Below are 25,675 nucleotides of genomic sequence, written 5' to 3'. Positions count from 1 at the left end.
AATGATGATCATCACTCTTTTATTTACTCACAACTCAATATTACAACTCGATATCTAGAACAAAGATATGACTCTATATGAATGCCTCTGGTGGTGTACCGGGATGTGCAATGATCTAGCGTAGCAATGACATCAAAAAACGGACAAGCCATGAAAACATCATGCTAGCTATCTTACGATCATGCAAAGCCATATGACAATGAATGCTCAAGTCATGTATATGATGATGATGAGAGTTGCATGGCAATATATCTCGGAATGGTTATGGAAATGCCATGATAGGTAGGTATGGTGGCTGTTTTGAGGAAGGTATATGGTGGGTTTATGGTACTGGCGAAAGTTGCACGATACTAGAGAGGCTAGCAATGGTGGAAGGGTGAGAGTGCGTATAATCCATGGACTCAACATTAGTCATAAAGAACTCACATACTTATTGCAAAAATCTATTAGTCATCGAAACAAAGTACTACATGCATGCTCCTAGGGGGATAGATTGGTAGGAAAAGACCATCGCTCGTCCCCGACCGCCACTCATAAGGAAGACAAACAATAAATACCTCATGCTCCAACTTCGTTACATAGCGGTTCACCATATGTGCATACTACGAGAATCACAAACCTCAACACAAGTATTTCTACAATCCACAACTACCCACTAGCATGACTCTAATATCACCATCTTTATATCACAAAACTATTGCAAGGAATCAAACATATCATATTCAGTGATCTACAAGTTTATGTAGGATTTGATGACTAACCATGTGAATGACCAATTCCTGTCATCTCTCTAAATAGATATAAGTGAAGCAAGAGAGTTCAATTCTTTCTACAAAAGATATTCCCACGCTCTAACAAATATAAGTGAAGTAAAAGAGCATTCTACAAATGACAGTTTTCTATGTAAAGAGAAACAGGCAATCCAAACTTCAAATGATATAAGTGAAGCACATGAAGCATTCTATAAAGCCATACTCAAAAGATATAAGTGAAGTGCATAGAGCATTCTATAAATCAACCACGGACTATCTCATACCAGCATGGTGCATAAAATAAAAATGAAAACTAAATGCAAAAGACGCTCCAAGATTGCACATATCGCATGAACGAAACGAATCCGAAAACATACCGATACTTGTTGAAGAAAGACGGGATGCCTTCTGGGGCATCCCCATGCCTAGACGCTTGAGTATCCTTGAATATTTACTTGGTGTGCCTCGGGCATCCCCAAGATTGAGCTCTTGCCTCTCTTCCTTCTTCTCACATCGAGACCTTCTCGATCATCGAACACTTCATCCACACAAAACTTCAACAGAAAACTCGGTAAGATCCGTTAGTATAATAAAGCAAATCACTACTCTAAGTACTGTTGCAAACCAATTCATATTTTGTTTTTTCATTGTGTATACTGTAATATAACTTTTTCATGGCTTAATCCACTGATGTAAATTGATAGTTTCATCAAAACAAGCAAACTATGCATCAAAAACAGAATCTGTCAAAAACAGAACAGTCTGTTATAATATGAACATTAACCATACTTCTGATACTTGAAAAATTCTACCAAAATTAGGAAAAATAAAAAATTTGTATAGTAAGACAGTGAAAAAAGAATCAGAACCATTTGACATTCCAGCTAAAAATGTAAAATCACGCACTACAGCCAAAGTTTCTGTCCTGCACCGTACAAACCATCAAGCAAATGTAAACATCCTAAAGGCAAACCTTGGCACATTATTTTTATAATACAATGGAATTGTACAAGGGGATAATTATTTTTATTGAAAAGTTTCTGTAATCAAGATTCACAAAGTTTCTGTGGGCATGAACAAAGTTCAAGGCTAGCTCCCAGTTCAACAATGGTTGTCTTTCTCACTTTCGCTTTCCTTTTTGAAAAAGTTTTGTGTTCCCCTCTTTATTTTTGTAGTTTTTAAACTATATGAAAACACTCAACAGAAATAAATGACTATCTAAAACTTCCGGGTTGTCTCCCTGGCAGCGCTTTCTTTAAAGCCATTAAGCTAGGCATATAGTGCTCAAGTAATGGATCCACCTGGATCCCAAGGTATATCAAAGCCAATTTTAATTAACAATGATTTGTAATTTAGTGGTGAGCACAAGGTAACATATATCATGTAATGACGAAGTCTAACTCTCTTCCTATGCATCAACATGTCATAAAAGAACAATTCATGCACACATAGTAAAGGCCAATGCATAGTATAAACAGTTTCTTGCAATTCTATCATATTGGAAACATAGAGAGGTGGAGATATAGTTCCTCTCTCATAATAATTGCAAGTAGGAGCAGCAAGAACATGTATATTATATTCATCAAAATCATCATGTGCAATGGTAAAAGGCATCCCATCAATATAATCCTTAATAAGTGCAAACTTCTCCGATATAGTGTAGTCGGGAGAATTCAAAAAGATAATAGGACTATCATGCGTGGGTGCAATAGCAACAATTTCATGTTTAACGTAAGGAACTATAACAAGTTCATCTCCATAAGCATAATTCATATTGGCATCTTGGCCACAAGCATAGCAAGCATCACCAAAAAGGGATATATCAAAAGAATCAACGGGATCATAACAATCATCATAGCAATCATCCTCCGGTAAGCACAAAGGGAAATTAAACAATGTATGAGTTGGAGGGTTACTCTCATTAGAAGGTGGGCACGGGTAGCTAATCCTCTCTTCCTCCTTTTGTTCTTCTCTCTCCTCATCATCTTTTTCATCCAATGAGCTCACAGTTTCATCAATTTCTTCTTCCATAGAATCCTGCAAAATATTAGTCTCTTCTTGGACAGCGGAGTAGTACTCAATATATGGTTCAACATAGGCATTAGAAGCATAATTATCATAGCAATATTTAACTATGGCAAAATTTTCAGATTTGTAAAGAGTAGCATCATACTTTTCAATCAAAGAAGAAATTTCGTAAGCACCCTTAAAAGCAACACATTCTTCAATTTGTTGAACATCATAGTAACTATAAACACCCTTAGCATAAGAGGATACAATTCCATTATCACTAAACAAACATTGGTAGGGAAGGTATTTCTTAGGGTCTTCAGAACAACAAGTATAATCATATATTTCACATAAATTCCAAGCATAGCATTGCAAACGATGAATTTGATCCAATAAAGTTTTCCCTTTTTCAGATATTCGGTGTCGCACAAAATAAGCATGCTCATCTAAAGATTTTCCCTCAACTAAGCTAGTTGGGGTTTCAGCACGAGCACATAGGGATCGAAGATGATCCAAGTAATAAGCTTCAGCAGTGTGATAGATTTTGAGTGGTTCTTCAACCATTGGTTTAGTAGGTACAACTATTTTTTTTTGGTATTTTGCGTTTCCTACCCATAACTAAAGATAGAAAACAACTAAGAACCGAAAATAAAAATTACTTAGTGATAAAGCAAACAAGAACACACGAGAATATTCACCCCACGCTATTTCTCCCCGGCAACGGCGCCAGAAAAGGTCCTAATGACCCACAAGTATAGGGGATCGCAACAGTTTTTGATAAGTAAGAGTGTCGAACCCAACGAGGAGCTAAAGGTAGAACAAATATTCCCTCAAGTTCTATCGACAATGATACAACTCTACGCACGCTTGACGTTTTCTTTACCCTGAACAAGTATGAAACTAGAAGTACTTTGTAGGTGTTGTTGGATAGGTTTGCAAGATAGTAAAGAGTACATAAATAAAAAGTAGGGGCTGTTTAGATAAAGAAACAATAAAGTAAATATAGTGAGTGTGGAAAAGTGGTGGTAGGAGTTGCGGAATTGTCCCTTAAGCAATTGACTAGTTTACTAGACCGATAACAAGTATTATGTGGGAGAGGCCACTGCTAGCATGTCATCCCTGACTTGGAATTCTATGCACTTATGATTGGAACTATTAGCAAGCATCCGCAAATACTAATGTTCATTAAGGTAAAACCCAACCATAGCATTAATATATATTGGTCCCCCTTCAATCCCGTATGCATCAATTTCTATGCTAGGTTGAAGCTTCTGTCCCTCTTGCCCTCCAATACGTAGTCCTATAAACATACAACTAACCCTAGGGTGTGATCCACGCGCGCAATCATATGATGGGCACCAAAGGACAGCAACATAAACACAAGCAAATTAAATCAATCATAGCAATTCATCAACCACCGACAGGACAACGAAAATCTACTCAAACATCATAGGATGGCAACACATCATTGGATAATAATATGAAGCATAAAGCACCATGTTCAAGTAGAGGGTATAGCGGGTTGAGGGAGAGTGGACCGCTGTAGATAGAGGGGGGAAGGTGATGGAGATGTTGGTGAAGATGGCGGAGGTGTTGGTGTAGATCGCGGTGATGATGATGGCCCCCGGCGGCGTTCCAGCGCCATTGGAAGTGAGGGGGAGAGAGAGCCCCCCTCCTTCTTCTTCTTCCTTGACCTCCTCCCTAGATGGGAGAAGGGTTTCCCCTCTGGTCCATGGCCTCCATGGCACGGGAGGGGCGAGAGCCCCTCCGAGATTGGATATGTCTCTCTGTCTCTCTCTGTTTCCGCGTTCTCTGATTCTACCCTTTCACCGTTTCTTATATTCCCGGAGATCCGTAACTCCTATTGGGCTGAAATTTTAACGCGATCTCTATCCGGAATTAGCTTTCTTGCGGCGAAAGAAGGGCGCCAACTGCCTTACGGGTGGCCCACGAGGGTCAGGGGCGCGCCCAGGGGGGCAGGCGCGCCCCCCTGCCTCATGGCCACCTCGGGCACTGTCTCGCGTGGATTTTTCTTCCCAAAAATCATATATTCCAAAAAAAATCTCCGTCAATTTTATCCTGTTTGGACTCCATTTGATATGGATATTCTGTGAAACAAAAAACATGCAACAAACAGGAACTGGCACTGGGCACTGGATCAATATGTTAGTCCCAAAAATAGTATAAAAAGTTACCAAAAGTATATGAAAGTTGTAGAATATTGGCATGGAACAATCAAAAATTATAGATACGACGGAGACGTATCATCCGCGCTTTTAAAAAGAAGTTCGGTTGTGAAATAATAGGATCATCATGAATTTGTTAGGGGCCACGACCAAGGTGGCGACCCTGAAGAAGGCGTTGTCCGAGGCCGAAAACAAAGCGACCAAGGAGCGCCATGAGTGGGAAAAGCAAGAAGCCCGAGTAGGCAAGGTGCAGCAAGAGCTCGAGGCTCTCGCCAAGAAACACAAGTCCTTGGAGCTTGACTCTAAGACGCGAGAGTCCGAGCTCGCGCATGTGCTTGAAAGCGCCCGGAGCGCCAAGGCTGGAGCCCACAAGGCCCTCAAGGAGATTGATGCGGTGAAGAAGATAGCAGCGGGAAGGCATTCATTATGCAAAGCAAGCATGTGAAGGAAACTTTCCTTTTTCTTACCCGAGTTCGGAGCTCTCCAGGAGCATTCACAGATCTTCCCCACAGTGTACTGGACGCCTTGGAGTTTTACCAAGCTCAGGAGGGGAGATTGACGGAAAAGTTGTTCTGGTCTCAGTATACTGGGACCGAACACCCAATGCCCTTGAGCGACCAGCTGAAGCAATTGGTCGAGCTTCACAAGGCGGCTGAACAGGACATGAGGGGCCTTATAGTCCGGATGTGGCCTGACGAGCCCCTATCCGACAGCTACTTCGGTCTGGTGCGGTGGCTTGGATGCCTGCCCACAGCTTGAAGTTATAAAACGGCCCATCTGCATCGAGGGTGCGCGCAGGGCTTTTGCCCGGGCAAGGTGCACTGGGCGAAGCTGGATGCTGTGAAGCTGGTGAAGGAGGGGCCGTCGGAGGGCAAAGAGCATCGCTGCCCCGAGATGTATTATGAGAGTGTCCTGAAGGGTTCCCGCCTTGTGGCGGATGAATGCGCCAAGGATGTAATTTTTGAATGAACATGTTCATGTGATCCTGTAATGTGAAACGATTTTATCTGCGCTATACAACGCTTTTTTTTAATTTAAAATATTGCCTTCTGTGCGGCCGTTTATAAAATCTGAGAGTTGGCCAGCCGCCGGCTTCTGCCCCCATGTAACTAGTACTAGGGTGTTCGGGATAAACTTGAGCACTCTTTACCCCAATTTTGGGTCCTTCAAGGGAGGTGTTCAGCGCAACGAACCAGGAAATCGGACTATAAGGCTTTATCACTCTCACTTAGCCATAGAACTCTACAATTTTAAATTTTGGTGAAGCCCCTAATATTCGGAAGACTGAATTTGGGGCGCTATACACGCCTAAGCCGGACAAGGCCGACTCCCTCGCCCGAAGCGGAAAAAGTCTTTAAGGACTTGAGACCTCTCGAACAGCAACCAGTCTCTCGCCTTATCATGACAGTCAGTTTTTGGATTTCTCTACTGAGGTGCTCGTCCGGAAGAACCGGGACACAATCGCAATAGTTCTCCCACCGCTACCTTAGCCGATATAGCAGAACCTAAGGTACCAAAGCATGGGAGCCGGTGAGGGAGTCCTGGATTAGGGGGTCTCCGGACAGCCGAATTATATCCTTTGGCCGGACCGTTGGACTATGAAGATGCAAGATTGAAGACTTCGTCTCGTGTCCGGATGGGACTCTACTTGGCGTGGAAGGCAAGCTAGGCAATACGGATATCGATATCTCCTCCTTTGTAACCGACCTTGTGTAACCCTAACCCTCTCTGGTGTCTATATAAACCGGAGAGTTTTAGTCCGTAGGACACAACAACTACAACATACAATCATACCATAGGCTAGCTTCTAGGGTTTAGCCTCTCTGATCTCGGGGTAGATCTACTCTTGTACTACCCATATCATCAATATTAATAAAGCAGGACGTAGGGTTTTCCCTCCATCAAGAGGGCCCGAACCTGGGTAAAGCATTGTGTCCCCTGCCTCCTATTACCATCCGCCTTAGACGCACAGTTCGGGACCCCCTACCCGAGATCCGCCGGTTTTGACACCGACATTGGTGCTTTCATTGAGAGTTCCTCTGTGTCGTCGCTGTTAGGCTTGATGGCTCCTACTATCATCGATGGCGATGCAGTCCAGGGTGAGACTTTCTCCCCGGACAGATCTTCGTATTCGGCGGCTTTGCACTGCGGGCCAATTCGCTTGGCCATCTGGAGCAGATTGAAAGTTACGCCCCTGGCCACCAGGTCAGGTTTGGAAGCTTAAACTACACGGTTGATATCCATGGATACTTGATCTTCGATGGATTCGAGCCTCTTCCTTGTGCGTCACACGGTCACGATGAGGGTGGTTTAGCGCTACCATCGGATAGTGTTCAAGAGATCGCACATGCAGCCGCTCTGACCCTCAATTCAGAGCCAGGTGTGCCTTCCGTGGACGGTTGGATGGACCCCGCCACAGAGGCCTTACCCTCAGCGGCGATCGAGCCAAACATCGACCTTACCTTGCACGAGAGCCGTGCTGTTAAACTGCCGGATCCTTCTCCGGCCACGGACTCCGAACTGCCTGCACCCGTCCTATCGAATCCGATTGGGTGCTGATCATGGAGTTTACCTCCGCGGATATTTTTCAGCACTCACCCTTTGGCGACATACTGAACTCATTAAGGTCTCTCTCCTTGTCAGGAGGATCCTGGCCGAACTATGTCCGGCAAGACTGGGATGCGGACGACGAAGAAATTCGAGGCCCACCCACCACCCACTTAGTAGCCACTATCGATGACTTAACTGACATGCTCGACTTCAACTCCGAAGGCATTGACGGTATGGACGACGATGCGGGAGGCGAAGAGGAACCACCGCCCACAGGGCATTGGACAGCCACCTCATCATACGATATATACATGGTGGATACACCCAAAGAAGGCAATGGCGACGAGATAGCGGAGGATGACCCCTCCAAGAAGCAACCCAAGCACCAACGTCAGGGCGCCGCTCTAAGTCCCGCCAAAGCAAAAGTGGTGATACCGGTATGTGAGATAATAATACTCCGGATAGTGCCGAAGACAACAACAATCCCCTCCAGCAAGATTTAGAGCAGGAGAATGGAGGAGCCAGCCCTCCTGAGAGAGCGGCAGATGGAGAAGAGGAGGATGATAATTACATGCCCCCCTCCGAAGACGAGGCAAGCCTCGGCGACGACGAATTCGCTGTGCCAGAGGATCCCGTCGAACAAGAGCGCTTCAAACGCCGGCTTATAGCCACGGCAAATAGCCTTAAGAAAAAGCAGCAGCAGCTCCAAGCTGATCAGGATCTGCTAGCTGACAGATGGACTGAAGTCCTCGCGGCCGAGGAATATAAACTCGAGCGCCCCTCCAAGAGTTACCCAAAGTGCAGGTTGCTACCTCGACTGGAGGAAGAAGCGTATGATACGGCTGATCGGCCACCTCGTGGCCGCGATAGAGAGGCATTCCAGCCAAAAACTCAGCCTCCACCCCGACGCCATTCAAATAAAAAGGCATGGGGAGATACGCCAGACCTGCGAGACATATTGGAGGACAAAGCAAAGCATGCAAGATCGATCTACGGATCACGAGGGCGCGCCACTCTGCGAGACGATAAACGTCACGCCGGATACAGTAAAAGCAAATCCGGCCGGGCCGAACACAGCGGGCAAGACCCATTCGAGCTGCGTCGCGATATAGCCCAATACAGAGGCGCCGCACACCCCTTATGCTTCACAGACGAAGTAATGGATCATCAAATCCCAGAAGGTTTCAAACCTGTAAATATTGAATCATACGACGGCACAACAGATCCCGCAGTATGGATCGAGGATTTCCTCCTCCACATCCACATGGCCCGCGGTGACGACTTACACGCCATCAAATACCTCCCACTAAAGCTCAAGGGACCAGCGCGGCATTGGCTTAACAGCTTGCCAGCCGAGTCCATCAGCTGTTGGGAAGATCTGGAAGCCGCATTCCTCGACAACTTTCAGGGCACTTATGTGCGGCCACCAGATGCCGATGACTTGAGCCACATAATTCAGCAGCCAGAAGAATCGGCCAGGCAATTCTGGACTCGGTTCCTAACAAAGAAAAATCAAATTGTCGACTGTCCGGATGCAGAGGCCCTAGCGGCTTTCAAACACAACATCCGCGATGAATGGCTAGCCCGGCACCTTGGTCAGGAAAAGCCGAAATCTATGGCAGCCCTCACGACACTCATGACCCGCTTTTGTGCGGGAGAAGACAGCTGGCTGGCTCGTAGTAATAACATATCAAAGAACCATGGTACTTCGGATACCAAGGACGGCAATAGCAGGTCACGTCGCAACAAACATAAGCGCCGCATTAACAGCGATAATAACGAGGATACGGCAGTCAATGCCGGATTCAAAGGCTCTAAACCCGGTCAGCGGAAAAAGCCATTCAAACAAAGTACGCCGGGACCGTCCAGCTTGGACCGTATACTCGATCGCTCGTGTTAAATACACGGCACCCTAGAAAAGCCAGCCAATCACACCAATAGGGATTGTTGGGTGTTCAAGCAGGCCGACAAGTTAATTGCCGAAAACAAGGACAAGGGGCCACATAGCGATGACGAGGAGGAGCCCCGGCAGCCACACACCGGAGGACAGAAGAGGTTTCCCCCACAAGTGCGGATGGTGAACATGATATACGCAACCCACATCCCCAAGAGGGAGCGGAAGCGCGCGCTCAGGGACGTATATGCGTTGGAGCCAGTCGCCCCAAAATTCAACCCGTGGTCCTCCTATCCGATCACTTTCGATTGCAGGGACCATCCCACTAGTATCCGTCATGGCGGATTCGCCGCACTGGTTCTGGACCCAATCATTGACGGATTTCACCTCACTTGAGTCCTTATGGATGGCGGCAGCAGCCTGAACCTGCTTTATCAGGACATAGTGCGCAAAATGGGTATAGACCCCTCAAGGATCAACCCACAAAAACGACCTTTAAGGGCGTCATTCCAGGCATAGAGGCCCATTGCACAGAGTCAATTACACTGGAAGTGGTGTTCGGATCCTCGGATAACTTCCGAAGCGAAGAGTTAATCTTCGATATAGTCCCATTCCTCAGTGGTTATCATGCACTGCTCGGGCGAACCACATTTGCGAGATTCAATGCGGTACCGCATTATGCATACCTCAAGCTCAAGATGCCAGGACCTCGCGGGGTTATTACAGTCAATGGAAACACAGAGCGCTCTCTCCGAACAGAGGAGCACACTGCGGCCCTCGCAGCAGAAGCGCAAAACAGCCTCTCAAGGCAATCCACCAGTTCGGCGTTTCAAGACCCGGACACCTTCAAGCGCGCTCGGAGCAATCGGCAAATAGACCGCCTGGCGCGATCTGAGCTCGCGTAGCAATGCGGCCCCCACCCCAGTCCCAGCCAAACGGCGAAGCTCGTGCCACGCGTACATAATTACGCATTAAAAATACCATGGGCACAGGTGGGGAGGGGGGCACACTGCGGCACGCCCCAAGACGCGGCTTAAACCACACTAGGGGCTTCCCGTTTGGTTATTTTTCTCTTTTTTCAGGACCTTAATCTCTGGAAACCCTGTCCGGCAGCACTATTGCCGAACACATGATGCAGCAACCAAGGAGGCAGAAAGCTACGTCACACCACGGAATTCCCAGGTGGATTACAATAACGAGCGAAATATTTGATTTAATACTATTCCTCAGCTTGCCCTTGGAAGGGACATAGTCCCACTCTTTGCTTATCGCACTATCTGTATCATTCTGCTTTAACGCACCTTTTTGAATAAACAATGCATAACATCACGACTATTATTGCATTCTTGTTATATATATGTGTGTGTTCATTAACGATGCCTTGCAACCATACACTTTGGTACGGCTAATACACCAGGGGCTTACGTACCCCACAATATGGTGTGAAAAGTCCGAACACTTTCACATGTGCGGCACCCCGAACTTATAGCATTATGTGCATCAGCTCCGAATCATGTCTTTGGTCAAATGTTGGGTTTGCCCGGCTCCTATGTTTTGGTACCTTATGTTTCGCTCTATCGGCTAAAGTAGTGCTAGGAGAACTACTGCGATTGTGCCCCGATTCTGCCGGGCTTAGCACCTCACTAGAGAAAGCTAAAACTGACTGTCATGATAAGGCGAGAGACTGGTCGCTGTTCGGCGAGGTTTTTCGAGTCCCTAAAGACTTATGCCGCTTAGGGTGAGGGGACGGCCCTGTCCGGCTTACAGGCATGTATCGTGCCCCGAATTCGGCCTTCCGAATACCAGGGCTTCGCCGAAATTTAAAATTATAGAATTCTATGGCTCAGTGAGAGTGATAAAGCATTATTAGTCTGGTTGCCTTGTTCGTTGTGCTGAGCACCTCCCTCGAAGGACCCAAATATGGGAACAAGAGTGCTTAGGTTTATCCCGAACACCCCAGCACTCATGGCATGGGGGCAGAAGCCGAGGACTAGCCATCTCTCAGATTGGGTAAACGGCCAAAGAAAAGGTAATATTTTAAATTCACACAAGCGTTGCATAGCGCATATGAAACAAGTTTTCATCATACAGGATCACACGAGCAAGTTTACTCAAATTTTACATCCTTGGAACATTCGTTCACTACAAGACGGGCACCCTTCAGGACACCCTCATAATAAATTTTGGGGGTGCGATGCTCTTTGCCCTGCGGCAGCCCTTCCATGATCAGTTTCACGGCGTCTAGCTTGGCCCACTGCACCTTCACATGGGTGAAAGCCTGGCGTGCACCTTCGATGCAGACGGACCGCTTGACGACCTCCAGCGATGGGCAGGCATCCACAAGCCGCCTCACCAGGACGAAGTAGCTGTTCAGAAGGGCGTCACCAGGCCACAGCCGGACTATAAGGCCCTTCATGGCCTGTTCGACCGCCTTGTGCAGCTCGACCAACTGCTTTAGCTGGGCGCTCAAAGGCATCGGGTGTTCGGTCCCAGTATAGTGAGACCAGAACAGCTTCTCCGTTGAGCTTGCCTCCTCGGCCTAGTAAAACTGTGCGGCATCCGACACGCCGTGGGGCAAATCTGCGAATGCTCATGGAGAGCTCCAAATTCGGGTAAGTAATCGGTAATTTACTTTTACATCCTTGCTCTGCATATAGAATGCCTTACCCGCCGCTATCTTCTTCATTGCGTCGATCTCCTGGAGGGCCTTTTGGGCTTCGGCCTTGGCACTTTTCGCGCTCTCGAGGGCCGCGGCAAGCTCAGACTCTCGCCTCTTCGAGTCAAGCTCCAACACCTTGTGCTTCGTCACGAGAGCCTGGAGCTCTTACTGCACCTCGCCCACCCGAGCCTCTTGCTTTTTTCGCTCGGTGTGCTCCTTGGCCGCTTTATCTTCGGCCATGGTTAGCGCTTGCTTCAGGGTTGCCACCTCGGTCATGGCCCCTGGCAGATATACGATGATCCTGTCATTTTGCAATCACGTTTTTTTATATATACATATCTATAGACAGGGTATTACTTACCCTTGTTCTCCTCGAGCTGCCTCTTGGCAAGGCCGAGCTCTTTCTTGGACCCCTCGAGGTCCTACTTCAGTACGGCGACCTTCGCAGTCAGTGCGGCGGATGCCAGCAGCGAGGCCTGCATACACATATTGACATACTTATATTAGACTCCTGCGATATTATTTGATCCTCTGTTTGGCTTTTATTTGTGAACACCGAACAAAGCATCAGGGGCTACTATCCATGCGGTAATATTTTTCCTATATTTTAAAACACTTACCTCAAAGCCTGTTAGAAGGCTGGCACAGGCTTCAGTCAATCCGCTCTTGGCGGACTAAACCTTCTGGACCACCACACTCATAATAGTACGGTGCTCCTCGTCGATGGAAGCGCTATGAAGCGCTTCCAGTAGATTGTCCGGCGCCTCTGGATGGACAGAGGTCACCGGCACAGGCGTCTTGCCCCTCTTAGAAGGAGGCCGCCTGCCCGAGCCCGGAACCACTGGAGGTTCCGGTGCGGTGTTTGGCTAAGGGCCGAACTCGGAGCTCTCAGGGGCCTTGTCCCCTCGGCTCCCAGAGTCCGGGGGGCCGCCTTGAGGCGCCTCCGGGACTGTCTCCCCTCGACTCAGTGCCTCATGAGACAACACCTCGGCATCATCCGCAGGATGAGGGGAGGTGGCGGTTGGGACTGGATCACTATCCATGTCCGACGAGCCCAGGGAGCCGTCCGATGATACATCGATACTGGCTCATGGCGGCCTGCATAATCATGTTTGGCGTTAGGGAAAGCAGTGCGACAAAGGAATGCTACGAGTTACTCTGGTATCCGAATACTTACGATCTCCCTAGGGGCTTGGCCCTGGGCAACCACTCATCTTCGTCTTCATCGGCGGCAGTGGAGCTGTCCGGAAGGAGAATCCTTCCCTTCTTGGACCCTTCGCCCCCCAGTTGGGATGACCTTCCTTTTCTTGTCTCCCCCGCCTGGAGGGGGAGCATCTTCTTCTTCCTCCTCGTCTTCGGGGGAGGAATGTGCCGCAGAGTTATCGGACGATGAGTCCGATTACACCTGGCGCCAGGAACTCTTCCGGGTTCCCTTGGCCTTCTTGGTCTTCTCCGGCACCTTGTAAGGAGCCGGAGTCAGCATCTCCGTCAAGAGAGCGCCCGCAGTGTCTTCGGGCAAAGGGGCCGGACAGTTAATCTACCCGATGTCTCCACCCAGTCCTATCAAAGGCATGGAGATTAGACCCCGCATATAATTAAGCTAGGGGAAATAAATGTCCTATGGGACGTATTGAGCTCACCGAACGCGCTAGGCGCTTTGCGCTTAGTCCGCGGTCCTCGGAGAGAGAAGGAGGGACCTTGGCACCCTTGAACAGCACCTTCCAGACGTCCTTGTGTGTCGTATCAAAGAGCTTGCTCAGAATCTGGTGCTGGGCTGGGTCAAACTCCCACAAGTTAAAATCCCGTTGTTGACACGGGAGAATCTGGCGGATGAGCATAACCTGGACTATGTTGACAAGCTTGAGCTTCTTTCTTGCCATACTCCGGATACATTTTTGGAGTCCATCCAGCTCCACCGATGAACCCCACGACAAGCCCTTCTCTTTCTAGGAAGTGAGCCGTGTAGGGAATCCGGATCGAAACTCGGGGGCTGCCGCCCATTTGGCGTCGTGCGGCTCGGTGATGTAGAACCACGCCGATTGCCATCCCTTTATTCTCTCCACGAAGGAGCCTTCAAGCCATATAACGTTGGGCATCTTACCCACCATGGCTCCGCCGCATTCTGCTTGTTGGCCTCGTACCACCTTTGGCTTGATATTGAAGGTCTTTAACCACAGGCCGAAGTGGGGTCGGATGCGGAGGAAAGCCTCACACATGACGATGAACGCCGAAATGATGAGGACGAAGTTCGGGGCCAAATCATGAAAGTCCATCCCGTAGTAGAACATGATACCACGGACGAATGGATGGAGGGGAAACCCCAGTCCGTGGAGGAAGTGGTGGAGGAAAACTACCCTCTCGTGAGGTTCCGAGGTAGGGACGATCTGCCCCACGGCGGGCAGCCGATGCGCGATATTCGCGGCTAAGTATCCGGCTCCACGCAGCTTTGTGATGTCTCCCTCCGTGACGGAGGAGACCATCCACCTTCCTCCCGCTCCGGACATGGTTGGGGAAGGTTGAGGTGGGAAGTGCGGACTTGGGCGCTAGAGCTCGAGTGTGCGAAAACGGATGAGCAAAGGAGGAAGAAGGCGTGGATGAAATGGTGAATCCTTATCCCTTTATATGGGCGGACGAAACTAAGCGTCCCCACTAGCCTGGTAAAACTCACTTATTCCGCAAGTGTCATAATCGATGGCGCGGTTGGGTTACCCACGCCCGTATTGGTGAGAATTCCGTAATAAGGGGACACGATCTCTGCTTTGACAAGACATGTCAAAAAACTGCCTCGTGTTATGTGTGGGGCTAGTTAAAGGAAACGGTTCGAATAATCACTGGGCCATGGCATAATGTCGTGTTGCCAAAACAAGTCAACAAATTAGATTCACGGAAATACTATTCTCTCTACGGTGGTATGTGGAACTTATTTTGGAGGGTCGGACACTATCCTTGTATTCAAATTCTTCTGTGATGTATTCGGAGAAGGAACCCACCTTGGAATGCCGAAGACAATACTGCGCGCCGGACTCATCATCATTGAAGCCTGGTTCAGGGGATACTGAGGGAGTCTTGGATTAGGGGGTCTCCGGACAACCGGATTATATCCTTTGGCCAGACTGTTGGACTATGAAGATGCAAGATTGAAGACTTCGTCTCGTGTCCAGATGGGACTCTACTTGGCGTGGAAGGCAAGTTGGGAAATACAGATATGGATATCTCCTCCTTTGTAACCGACCTTGTGTAACCCTAACCCTCTCCGGTGTCTATATAAACCAAAGAGTTTTAGTCCCTAGGACACAACAACTACAACATACAATCATACCATAGGCTAGCTTCTAGGGTTTAGCCTCTCCGATCTCGTGGTAGATCTACTCTTGTACTACCCATATCATCAATATTAATCAAGCAGGACGTAGGGTTTTACCTCCATCAAGAGGGCCCGAACCTGGGTAAAACATTGTGTCCCCTACCTCCAGTTACCATCCGCCTTAGACGCACAGTTCGGGACCCCCTTCCCGAGATCCACCGGTTTTGACACCGACAGCCGGGAAAACCCAACTATTGACCCAAGACATGATTCGGAGCTGATGCATATAGTGCTCTAAGTTCGGGGTGCCGCACTGTCGAAAGTGTTCGGACTTCTCGCGCCGTATTATGGGGTAAATGAAAGCCCCTGGTGTACTGACCGTACCCGAATATATGGGTGCGGATTGTCGTAAATGGACATATAAGAGAAAAAAGGATAAATAATGCAATAATAGACTAATGGTATGCATTGTTATTTAAATAATACGTCGAAGTGTACTAGTACAAGTAGTGCAATAAGCAGAAAGTGGGACTATTTGACATGTCCTATCCAAGGGCAAGCTGTGTATGGATAGTAGAAAGCGGGTATATCGATTAATATTAGAGACCACCTGAGGGTTCCCATGTACATCTTAGCTTCTTGCCGCCTTGGTTGTTCCTTCCCGTAATGTGTCCGGCAATCGTACTGCCGGAAAGGGCTTCCAGAGAGTTAGGCCCTGAAAGAGAAAAGAAATGATAAAGGTATACGGCCCCTAGGGCGGTTAAGCCGCATTGCGGGACGTGCCCTGATCATGCCCCCGCCTATGTCCATGGTATTTTCAGTGCGTAATTATGTACGTGTGACATGGATTTCATCACTTGGCTGGGACTGGGACGGGGGCCGAATTGCTAGGCAAGCTCTGAACGTGCCAGGCGATCATGTTGCAGTTTTTCTCCGGACTCGTTTGAAGGTGTCCGGTGGCTGGAACGCCGAATTAGTGGTTTGCCTTAAAAGGCTGCTTTGTGCTTCTACTGCGAGGGCTGCAGTGTGCTCTTCCATGCGGAGCGAGCGTTCTGTGTTTCTATTTACAGTTATGACCCCCTAGGTCCTGGCATCATGAGCTTGAGGTATGCATAATGCGGTACTGCATTACATTTTCCAAATGCTGTTCGTCCGAGCAGTGCGTGATAGCCACTGCGAAACGAGATGATATTGAAGATTAACTCCTCGCTTCGGAAGTTGCCCGGTGATCCGAAGACCACTTCCAGTGTGATTGAGCCCGTGCAATGGGCCTCTACACTTGGGATGACGCCCTTAAAGGTGGTTTTGGTGGGTTTGATCCTCGAGGGATCGATACCCATTTTTCGCACTGTATCCTGATAGAGCAGGTTCAGGCTGCTGCCGCCGTCCATAAGGACTCGGGTGAGGTTAAATCTGTCGATGATGGGGTCTAGGACCAGTGCGGCGGATCCGCCATGACAGATACTAGTGGGGTGGTCCCTGCGATCAAAGGTGATCGGACAAGCGGACCATGGGTTGAACTTTGGGGCGATGGGCTCCATCGTATAGACGTCCCTTAGTGCACGCTTCCGCTCCCTCTTGGGAATGTGGGTTGCGTATATCATGTTCACCGTCTTCACCTGTGGGGGGAACCCCTTCTGTCCTCCCGTGTTCAGCGGCCGGGGCTCCTCCTCGTCATCACTATGCAGCCCCTTGTCCTTGTTTTCGGCATTTGACTTCCCGGCCTGCTTGAACACCCAGCATCCCCTGTTGGTGTGATTGGCTGGCTTATCGGGGGTGCCGTGGATTTGACACGAGCGATCCAGTACGCAATCCAAACTGGACGGAGCCGGTATACTTCTTTTAAATGGCCTTTTCCACTAACCGGATCTAGAGCCTCTGAATCCGGCATTGACTGCCGTATCATCGTTGTTATCGTCGTTGTTGTGGCGCTTTGGTCTGTTACGACATGGTCTGCCGTTGGCATCTTTCGTATCCGAAGTGCCCGGATTCCTTGATGTGTTGTTGCTGCGAGCCAGCCAGCTATCCTCGCCCGCGCAAAAGTGGGTCATGAGTGTCGTGAGGGCTGCCATAGACTTCGGCTTCTCCTGGCCAAGGTGGCGGGAAATTCACTCGTCATGGATGTTATGCTTGAATGCCGCTAGGGCCTCTGCATCCGGACAGTCAATAATTTGGTTTTTCATGTTCAGGAACCGTGTCCAGAATTGCTTGGCTGATTCCCCTGGCTGCTGGGTTATATGGCTCAAGTCATCACCATCCGGTGGTCGCACATAAGTGCCCTGGAAGTTGTCAAGGAATGCGTCTTCCAAATCCTCCCAAATGCTGACGGAGTCTGCTGGCAAGCCATTCAGCCAATGCCGAGCTGGTCCTTTGAGTTTTAGTGGGAGGTACTTGATGGCATGTAGATCGTCACCGCGAGCCATGTGGATGTGAAGGAGGAAATCCTTGATCCATACAGCGGGATCTGTTGTACCATTGTACGATTCGATATTAACGAGTTAAAAACCCTCCGGGAATTCGTGATCCATAACTTCATCAATGAAGCATAGGGGGTGTGCGGCGCCTCTGTGCCGGACTATATCACGACGCAGTTCATATAAGTCTTGTCTGCTGTATTCGACCTGGCCAGATTTATCTTTCGTGTATCCGGCACGATGATCATCGTCCCGTGTTGGCGCGCGCGCCCGTGACCCGTATATTGACCTTGCAAGTTTTGCCCTGCTGTCCAATACGTCTCGCAGGTCCCGTGTGTTGCCCCGGGCCTTGGTATTTTTGATTGAGTGGCGACGGGGTGCAGGCTGAACTTTAGGCTGAAACGCCTTTCTGTCTCGGCCACGCGGTGGCCGGTCAGCCGCATCGTACACTGGTGATGGAGGTTTCAATGCTTCCTCCTCTAGGTGAGGTAGCAACCTGCGTTTTGGGTAACTCTTGGAGGGGTGCTCGAGTTCGTATTCCTCGGACCCAAGGACTTCGGTCCATCTATCTGCTAGCAAGTCTTGATCAGCTTGAAGCTGTTATTGCTTTTTCTTCAGGCTATTTGCTGTGGCCCTAAGATGGCGCTTGAAGTGCTCCTTCTCGATGGGATCCTCATGCATGATAAATTCCTCGTCGCCGAGGCTCACCTCGTCTTCGGAGATAGGCATATAATTGTCCTCCTCCGGTTCTCCATCTGCTGCCTGCTTTGGAGGGCTACCTTGTTCATCCTCCCACTCTACATCGTACTGGAGGGGGTTGTGGTTGTCTTCGGCACTATCTGGAGTTTTATTATCTCTTGTGCCGGTATCATTACTTTTGCTGTGGCGGGACTTAGAGCGGCGCCGCTGACGTCGGTGTTTGGGTTGCTTCTTGGAGGGGTCATCCTCCGCTGTCTCGTTGCTGTTGCCTTCTTTGGGAGTGTCCACCATGTATATATCATACGATGAGGTGGCAGTCCAGCCTGTGGGCGGTGGTTCCTGTTTGTCTCCTGCATCGTCATCCATACCGTCGATGTCTTCGGAGTCGAAGTCGAGCATGTCGGTTAAATTGTCGACAGTGGCTACTAAGTGGGTGGTGGGTGGGCAGGAAATTTCTTCGTCGTCCGCATCCCATTCTAGCCGGACATTGTTCGGCCAAGGCTCTCCCGACAAGGAGAGAGACCTTAACGAATTTAGCACATCACTGAAAGGCGAGTGCCGAAAGATATCCACAGAGGTGAACTCCATGATCGGCGCCTAGTCGGATTCGATGGGCACGGATACCGGTGGCTCGGAGTCCATGGCCGGAGACGAGTCCAGTGGTTCGGTGACACGGCTCTCGTAAGGGGTGAAATCAGTATCCGGCTCCATCGCCATTGAGAGTGCGGCCTCCATGGCGGGGTCTATCCCTCCGTCCTTGGATGGCGTAATTTGCTCCGGATTGGAAGCCAGAGTAGTTGCAGATGCGATCTCCCGAACATTGTCCGACGGCAGAGTTACGTCGTGCTCGTCGCGATTGTGCGGCGTACCTGACACAGGCTCGGATCCGTCGAAGATCAAGTCTCCGCGGATATCGGCGGTGTAGTTTAAGTTTCCGAATTTGACCTAATGGCCAGGGGCGTAGCTCTCGATTTGCTCCAGATGGCCAAGTGAAATGGCCCGCAGTGCGAAGCCGCCGAATATAAAGATCTGTCCGGGGAGGAAAGCCTCACCCTGGACCGCATCGCTACCGATGATCGAAGGAGCCATCAAGCCTTATGGTGACGACATAGTGGAACTCTCAATGAAAGCACCAATGTCGGTGTCAAAACTGGCGGATCTCGGGTAGGGGGTCCCGAACTGTGCGTCTAAGGCGGATGGTAACGGGAGGCAGGGGACATGATGTTTACCCAGGTTCGGGCACTCTTGATGGAGGTAAAACCCTACATCCTGCTTGATTGTTCTTGATGATATGAGTATTACAAGAGTTGATCTACCACGAGATCATAGAGGCTAAACCCTAGAAGCTAGCCTATGGTATGATTGTATCTTGTCCTACAGACTAAACCCTCCAATTTATATAGACACTGGAGGGGGCTAGGGTTACACAGAGTCGGTTACAAGGGAGGAGATCTACATATCCGTATTTCCTAGCTTGCTTTCCACGCCAAGGAGAGTCCCATCCGGACACGGGACGAGGTCTTCAATCTTGTATCTTCATAGTCCAACAGTCCGGCCAAAGGATATAGTCCGGCTGTCCAGAGACCCCCTAATCCAGGACTCCCTCAACATGCAATCAAAATAAGTGATATGATATGGCCATCATCATCTTGTGCCTTTGATCTCGATCTCCAAAGCACCGTCATGATCACCATCATCACCGGTTTGACACCTTGATCTCCATCGTAGCATCGTTGTCGTCTCGCCAACTATTGCTTCTACGACTATTGCTACCTTTTAGTGATAAAGTAAAGCAACTGCATGGCGATTACATTTCATACAATAAAGTGACAACCATATGGCTCCTGCCAGTTGCCAATAACTGTTACAAAACATGATCATCTCATACAACAATTTATATCATCACGTCTTGACCATATCACATCACAACATGCCCTACAAAAACAAGTTAGACGTCCTCTACTTTGTTGTTGCAAGTTTTACGTGGCTGCTACGGGCTTCTAGCAAGAACCGTTCTTACCTATGCATCAAAAGCACAACAATTTTTCATCAAGTGTGCCGTTTTAACCTTCAACAAGGACCGGGTGTAGTCAAACTCAATTCAACTAAAGTTGGAGAAAATACACTCGCCAGCGACCTATGTGCAAAGCACGTCAGTAGAACCAGTCTCATGAACGCGGTCATGTAATGTCAGTCCGGGTCGCTTCACCCAACAATACCGCCAAATCAAAGTAAGACGTTGCTGGTAAGCAGTATGACTATTATCACCCACAACTCTTTGTGTTCTACTCGTGCATATAACATCTACGTATAGACCTGGCTCGGATGCCACTGTTGGGGAATGCAGTATTGCAAAAAACTTACCTACAATCATGCAAGATCTATATAGGAGATGCATAGCAACAAGAGGGGAGAGTGTCTATAAGTACCATCGTAGACCGAAAGCGAAAGCGTTTAGTAACGCGGTGGATATAGTCAAACGTCTTTGCGATCCAACCGATCCAAGTACCGAACACACGTTACCTCCGCGATCAACACACGTTCAACTCGATGACGTCCCTTGAACTCTTGATCTAGTTGAGGTCGATGGAGAGTTCCATCAGCACGACGGCATGGTGACGATTATGATGAAGTTACCAACGCAGGGCTTCGCTTAAGCACTACAACAATATGACCGAGGTGTGTAACTGTGGAGGGGGGCATCGCACACAGCTAAAAGATCAACTTGTGTGTCTTTGAGGTGCCCCCTCCTCACGTATATAAAGGGGGGAGGAGAGGAGGCCGGACCTAGGAGGGGGCGCGCCATGGGGGAGTCCTACTTGGACTCCTAGTCCAAGCAGGATTCGGTCCCCCCTTTCCTAGTCCAAGTAGGAGAAGAAGGGAAGGAGGAGAGAAGAGAAGGAAGGAGGGGGGCGCCGCCCCTCCCCTTGTCCAATTCGGACTGGTCAAGGGAGGGCGCGCGCAACCTCTAGCCGTCCCTCTCTCTTCTCCACTAAGGCCCATTATGGCCCATTAATCGGTAACCCCCCGGTACTCCAGAAAATGCCGGAACCTATCCGAAACCATTCCAGTGTCCAAACATAACCTTCCAATATATCAATATTTATGTCTCGACCATTTCGGGACTCCTCGTCATGTCCGAGATCTCATCCAGGACTTCGAACAAACTTCGGTTCATCAAAACACGAATCTCATAATACAAATTGTCATCGAACGTTAAGCGTGTGGACCCTATGGGTTCGAGAACTATGTAGACATGACCGAGACATATCTCTGATCAATAACCAATAGCGGAACCTGGATGCTCATATTGGCTCCTACATATTCTATGAAGATCTTTATCGCTCAAACTGCATAACAACATACGTTGTTCCCTTTGTCATCGGTATGTTACTAGCCCGAGATTCGATCGTCGGTATCATCATGCCTAGTTCAATCTTGTTGGGGAACGTTGCAGAAAACAAAAATTTTCCTACGGTTTCACCAAGATCCATCTAGGAGTTCATCTAGCAACAAGTGATCGGATTGCATCTACATACCTTTGTAGATCACGCGCGGAAGCGTTCAAAGAACGGGGATGAGGAAGGCGTACTCGACGTGATCCAAATCATCGGAGATCCTAGCGCCAAACGGACTGCACCTCCGCGTTCAACACACGTACGGTCAGGACGTCTCCTTCTTCTTGATCCAGCAAGGGGAAGGAGAAGTTGAGGAAGATGGCTCTAGCAGCAGCACGACGGCGTGGTGGTGATGGAGCTGCAGTACTCCGGCAGGGCTTCGCCAAGCACTATGGAGGAGGAGGAGGTGTTGGAGAGGGAGAGGGAGGCACCAAAGGCAAGGGTGAGAGGTCCTCCCTTCCCCCCACTATATATAGGGGGCCTAGGGGGGGCGCCGGCCCTAGGAGATGCAATCTCCTAGGGGGGCGGCGGCCAAGGGAGGAATCCCTCCTCCCCAAGGCACCTAGGAGGTGCCTTCCCCTCCTAGGACTCTTCCTTTAGGGTTTCCCCACCCTAGGCGCATGGGCCCTAGGGGGAAGTGCTGCCCCAGCCCACTTTGGGCTGGATCCCTTCCCACTTCAGCCCATGGGGCCCTCCGGGATAGGTGGCCCCACCCGGTGGGCCCCCGGGACCCTTTCGGTGGTCCCGGTACAATACCGGTGACCCCGAAACTTGTCCCGATGGCCGAAATAGCACTTCCTATATATAATTCTTTACCTCCGGACCATTCCGGAACTCCTCGTGACGTCCAGGGTCTCATCCGGGACTCCGAGAAACATTCGGGTTACTGCATATACATATCCCTACAACCCTAGCGTCACCGAACCTTAAGTGTGTAGACCCTACGGGTTCGGGAGACATGTAGACATGACCGAGATCGCTCTCCGGTCAATAACCAACAACGGGATCTGGATACCCATGTTGGATCCCACATGCTCCTTGATGATCTCATCGGATGAACCACGATGTTGAGGATTCAAGCAACCCCGTATACAATTCCCTTTGTCAATCGGTATGTTACTTGCCCGAGATCTGATCGTCGGTATCCCAATACCTCGTTCAATCTCGTAACCGACAAGTCACTTTACTCGTACCGTAATGCATGATCCCATGACCAGACACTTGGTCACTTTGAGCTCATTATGATGATGCATTACCGAGTGGGCCCAGTGATACCTCTCCGTCATACGGAGTGACAAATCCCAGTCTTGATCCGTGTCAACCCAACAGACACTTTTGGAGATACCCGTAGTATACCTTTATAGTCACCCAGTTACGTTGTGACGTTTGGTACACCCAAAGCACTCCTACGCTATCCGGGAGTTACACGATCTCATGGTCTAAGGAAAGGATACTTGACATTGGAAAACTCTAGCAAACGAACTATACGATCTTGTGCTATGTTTAGGATTGGGTCTTGTCCATCACATCATTCTCCTAATGATGTGATCTCGTTATCAATGACATCCAATGTCCATAGTCAGGAAACCATGACTGTCTGTTGATCAACGAGCTAGTCAACTAGAGGCTTACTAGGGACATGTTGGTGTCTATTATTCACACATGTATTACGATTTCCGGATAACACAATTATAGCATGAATAAAGACAATTATCATGAACAAGGAAATATAATAATAATGCTTTTATTATTGCCTCTAGGTCATATTTCCAACAAATCTCATCACCGGAAAGTCTCTTTACTCATTCCGTAATGCATCATCCCATGGCTAACTCATTAGACACATTGCTTGCAAGGCTGATAGTGATGTGCATTACCAAGAGGGCCCATAGATACCTCTCTGATACACATAGTGACAAATCCTAATCTCGATCTATGCCAACTCAAGAAATACCATCGGAGACACCTGTAGAGCATCTTTATAATCACCCAGTTACGTTGCGACGTTTGATAGCACACAAGGTGTTCCTCTGGTATTCGGGAGTTGATAATCTCGTAGTCTGAGGAACATGTATAAGTCATGAAGAAAGCAATAGCAGAAAAACTAAACGATCATTATGCTAAGCTAACTGATGGCTCTTGTCCATCACATCATTCTCTAATGATGTGATCCCGTTCATCAAATGATAACACATGTCTATGGCTCGGAAACTTAACCATCCTTAATTAACGAGCTAGTCAAGTAGAGGCATACTAGGGACACTATGTTTGTCTATGTATTCACACATGTACTAGGTTTTCGGTTAATACAATTCTAGCATGAATAATAAACATTTATCATGATATAAGGAAATATAAATAACAACTTTATTATTGCCTCTAGGGCATATTTCTTTCAGTCTCCCACTTGCACTAGAGTCAATAATCTAGTTCACATCATCATGTGATTTAACACCAATAGTTCATATCTTTCTGTGATTAGTTTAGATCTCCATGTGACTAATACCCAAATGGTTTACTAGAGTCAATAATCTAGTTCACATTGCTATATGATTACCACCCAAAGAGTGATCATGTTTTGCTTGTGAGAGAAGTTTAGTCAATGGGTCTGACACATTCAGAACCGTTATGACAACATACGTTATTCCCTTTGTCATCGGTATGTTACTTGCCCAAGATTTGATCATCAGTATCTTCATACCTAGTTCAATCTCGTTACTGACAAGTATCTTTACTCGTTCTGTAATACATCATCCTGCAAGTAACTCATTAATCACTTTTCTTGCAAGGCTTCTTATGATGTGCATTACCGAGAGGGCCCAGAGATACCTCTCCGATACTCGGAGTGACAAATCCTAATGTCGATCTATGCCAACCCAACAAACACCTTCGGAGATACCTGTAGAGCATATTTATAATCACCCAATTACGTTGTGATGTTTGACAGCACACAAAGTATTCCTCCGGTATCCAGGAGTTACATAATCTCATAGTCGAAGGAATATGTATTTGACATGAAGAAACCAATAGCAATAAAACTGAATGATCATTGTGCTAAGCTAACAGATGAGTCATATCCATCACATCATTCTCCTAATGATGTGATCCCGTTATCAAATGACAACTCATGTCCACGGTTAGGAAACCTTAAGCATCTTTGATCAACGAGCTAGTCAAGTAGAGGCTCACTAGGGACACAGTGTTTGTCTATGTATTCACACATGTATTAAGGTTTCTGATCAATACAATTATAGCATGAATAATAAACATCCATCATGAATAAGGAAATATAAAATAACAACTTTATTATTGCCTCTAGGGCATATTGCCTTCAGTCTCCCACTTTTGCTAGACTCAATAATCTAGATTACATTGTAATGATTCTAACACCCATGGAGTCTTGGTGCTGATCATGTTTTGCTCGTGGAAGAGGCTTAGTCAACGGGTCTGCTACATTTAGATCCATATGTATTTTGCAAATCTCTATGTCTCCCTCATTGACTTGATCATGGATGGAGTTGAAGCGTCTCTTGATGTGTTTGGTTCTTTTGTGAAATCTAGATTCCTTCGCTAGCAATTACTCCAGTATTGTCACAAAAGATTTTCATTGGACCCGATGCACTAGGTATTACACCTAGATCGGATATGAACTCCTTCATTTGCTGCTTCCAAAGCACCTATGTACTCCGCTTCACACATATATCCCGCCACGACGTTCTACTTGGAACTGCACCAACTGACAGCTCCACCATTCAATATAAATACATATCCGGTTTGTGACTTAGAGTCATCTTGATGAGTGTCAAAGC

The sequence above is a fragment of the Triticum aestivum genome, chromosome 6A (genome assembly GCF_018294505.1).
Source record: "Triticum aestivum cultivar Chinese Spring chromosome 6A, IWGSC CS RefSeq v2.1, whole genome shotgun sequence".
Classification (NCBI taxonomy): Eukaryota; Viridiplantae; Streptophyta; class Magnoliopsida; order Poales; family Poaceae; genus Triticum; species Triticum aestivum.
This window is presented reverse-complemented; position numbering follows the sequence as displayed.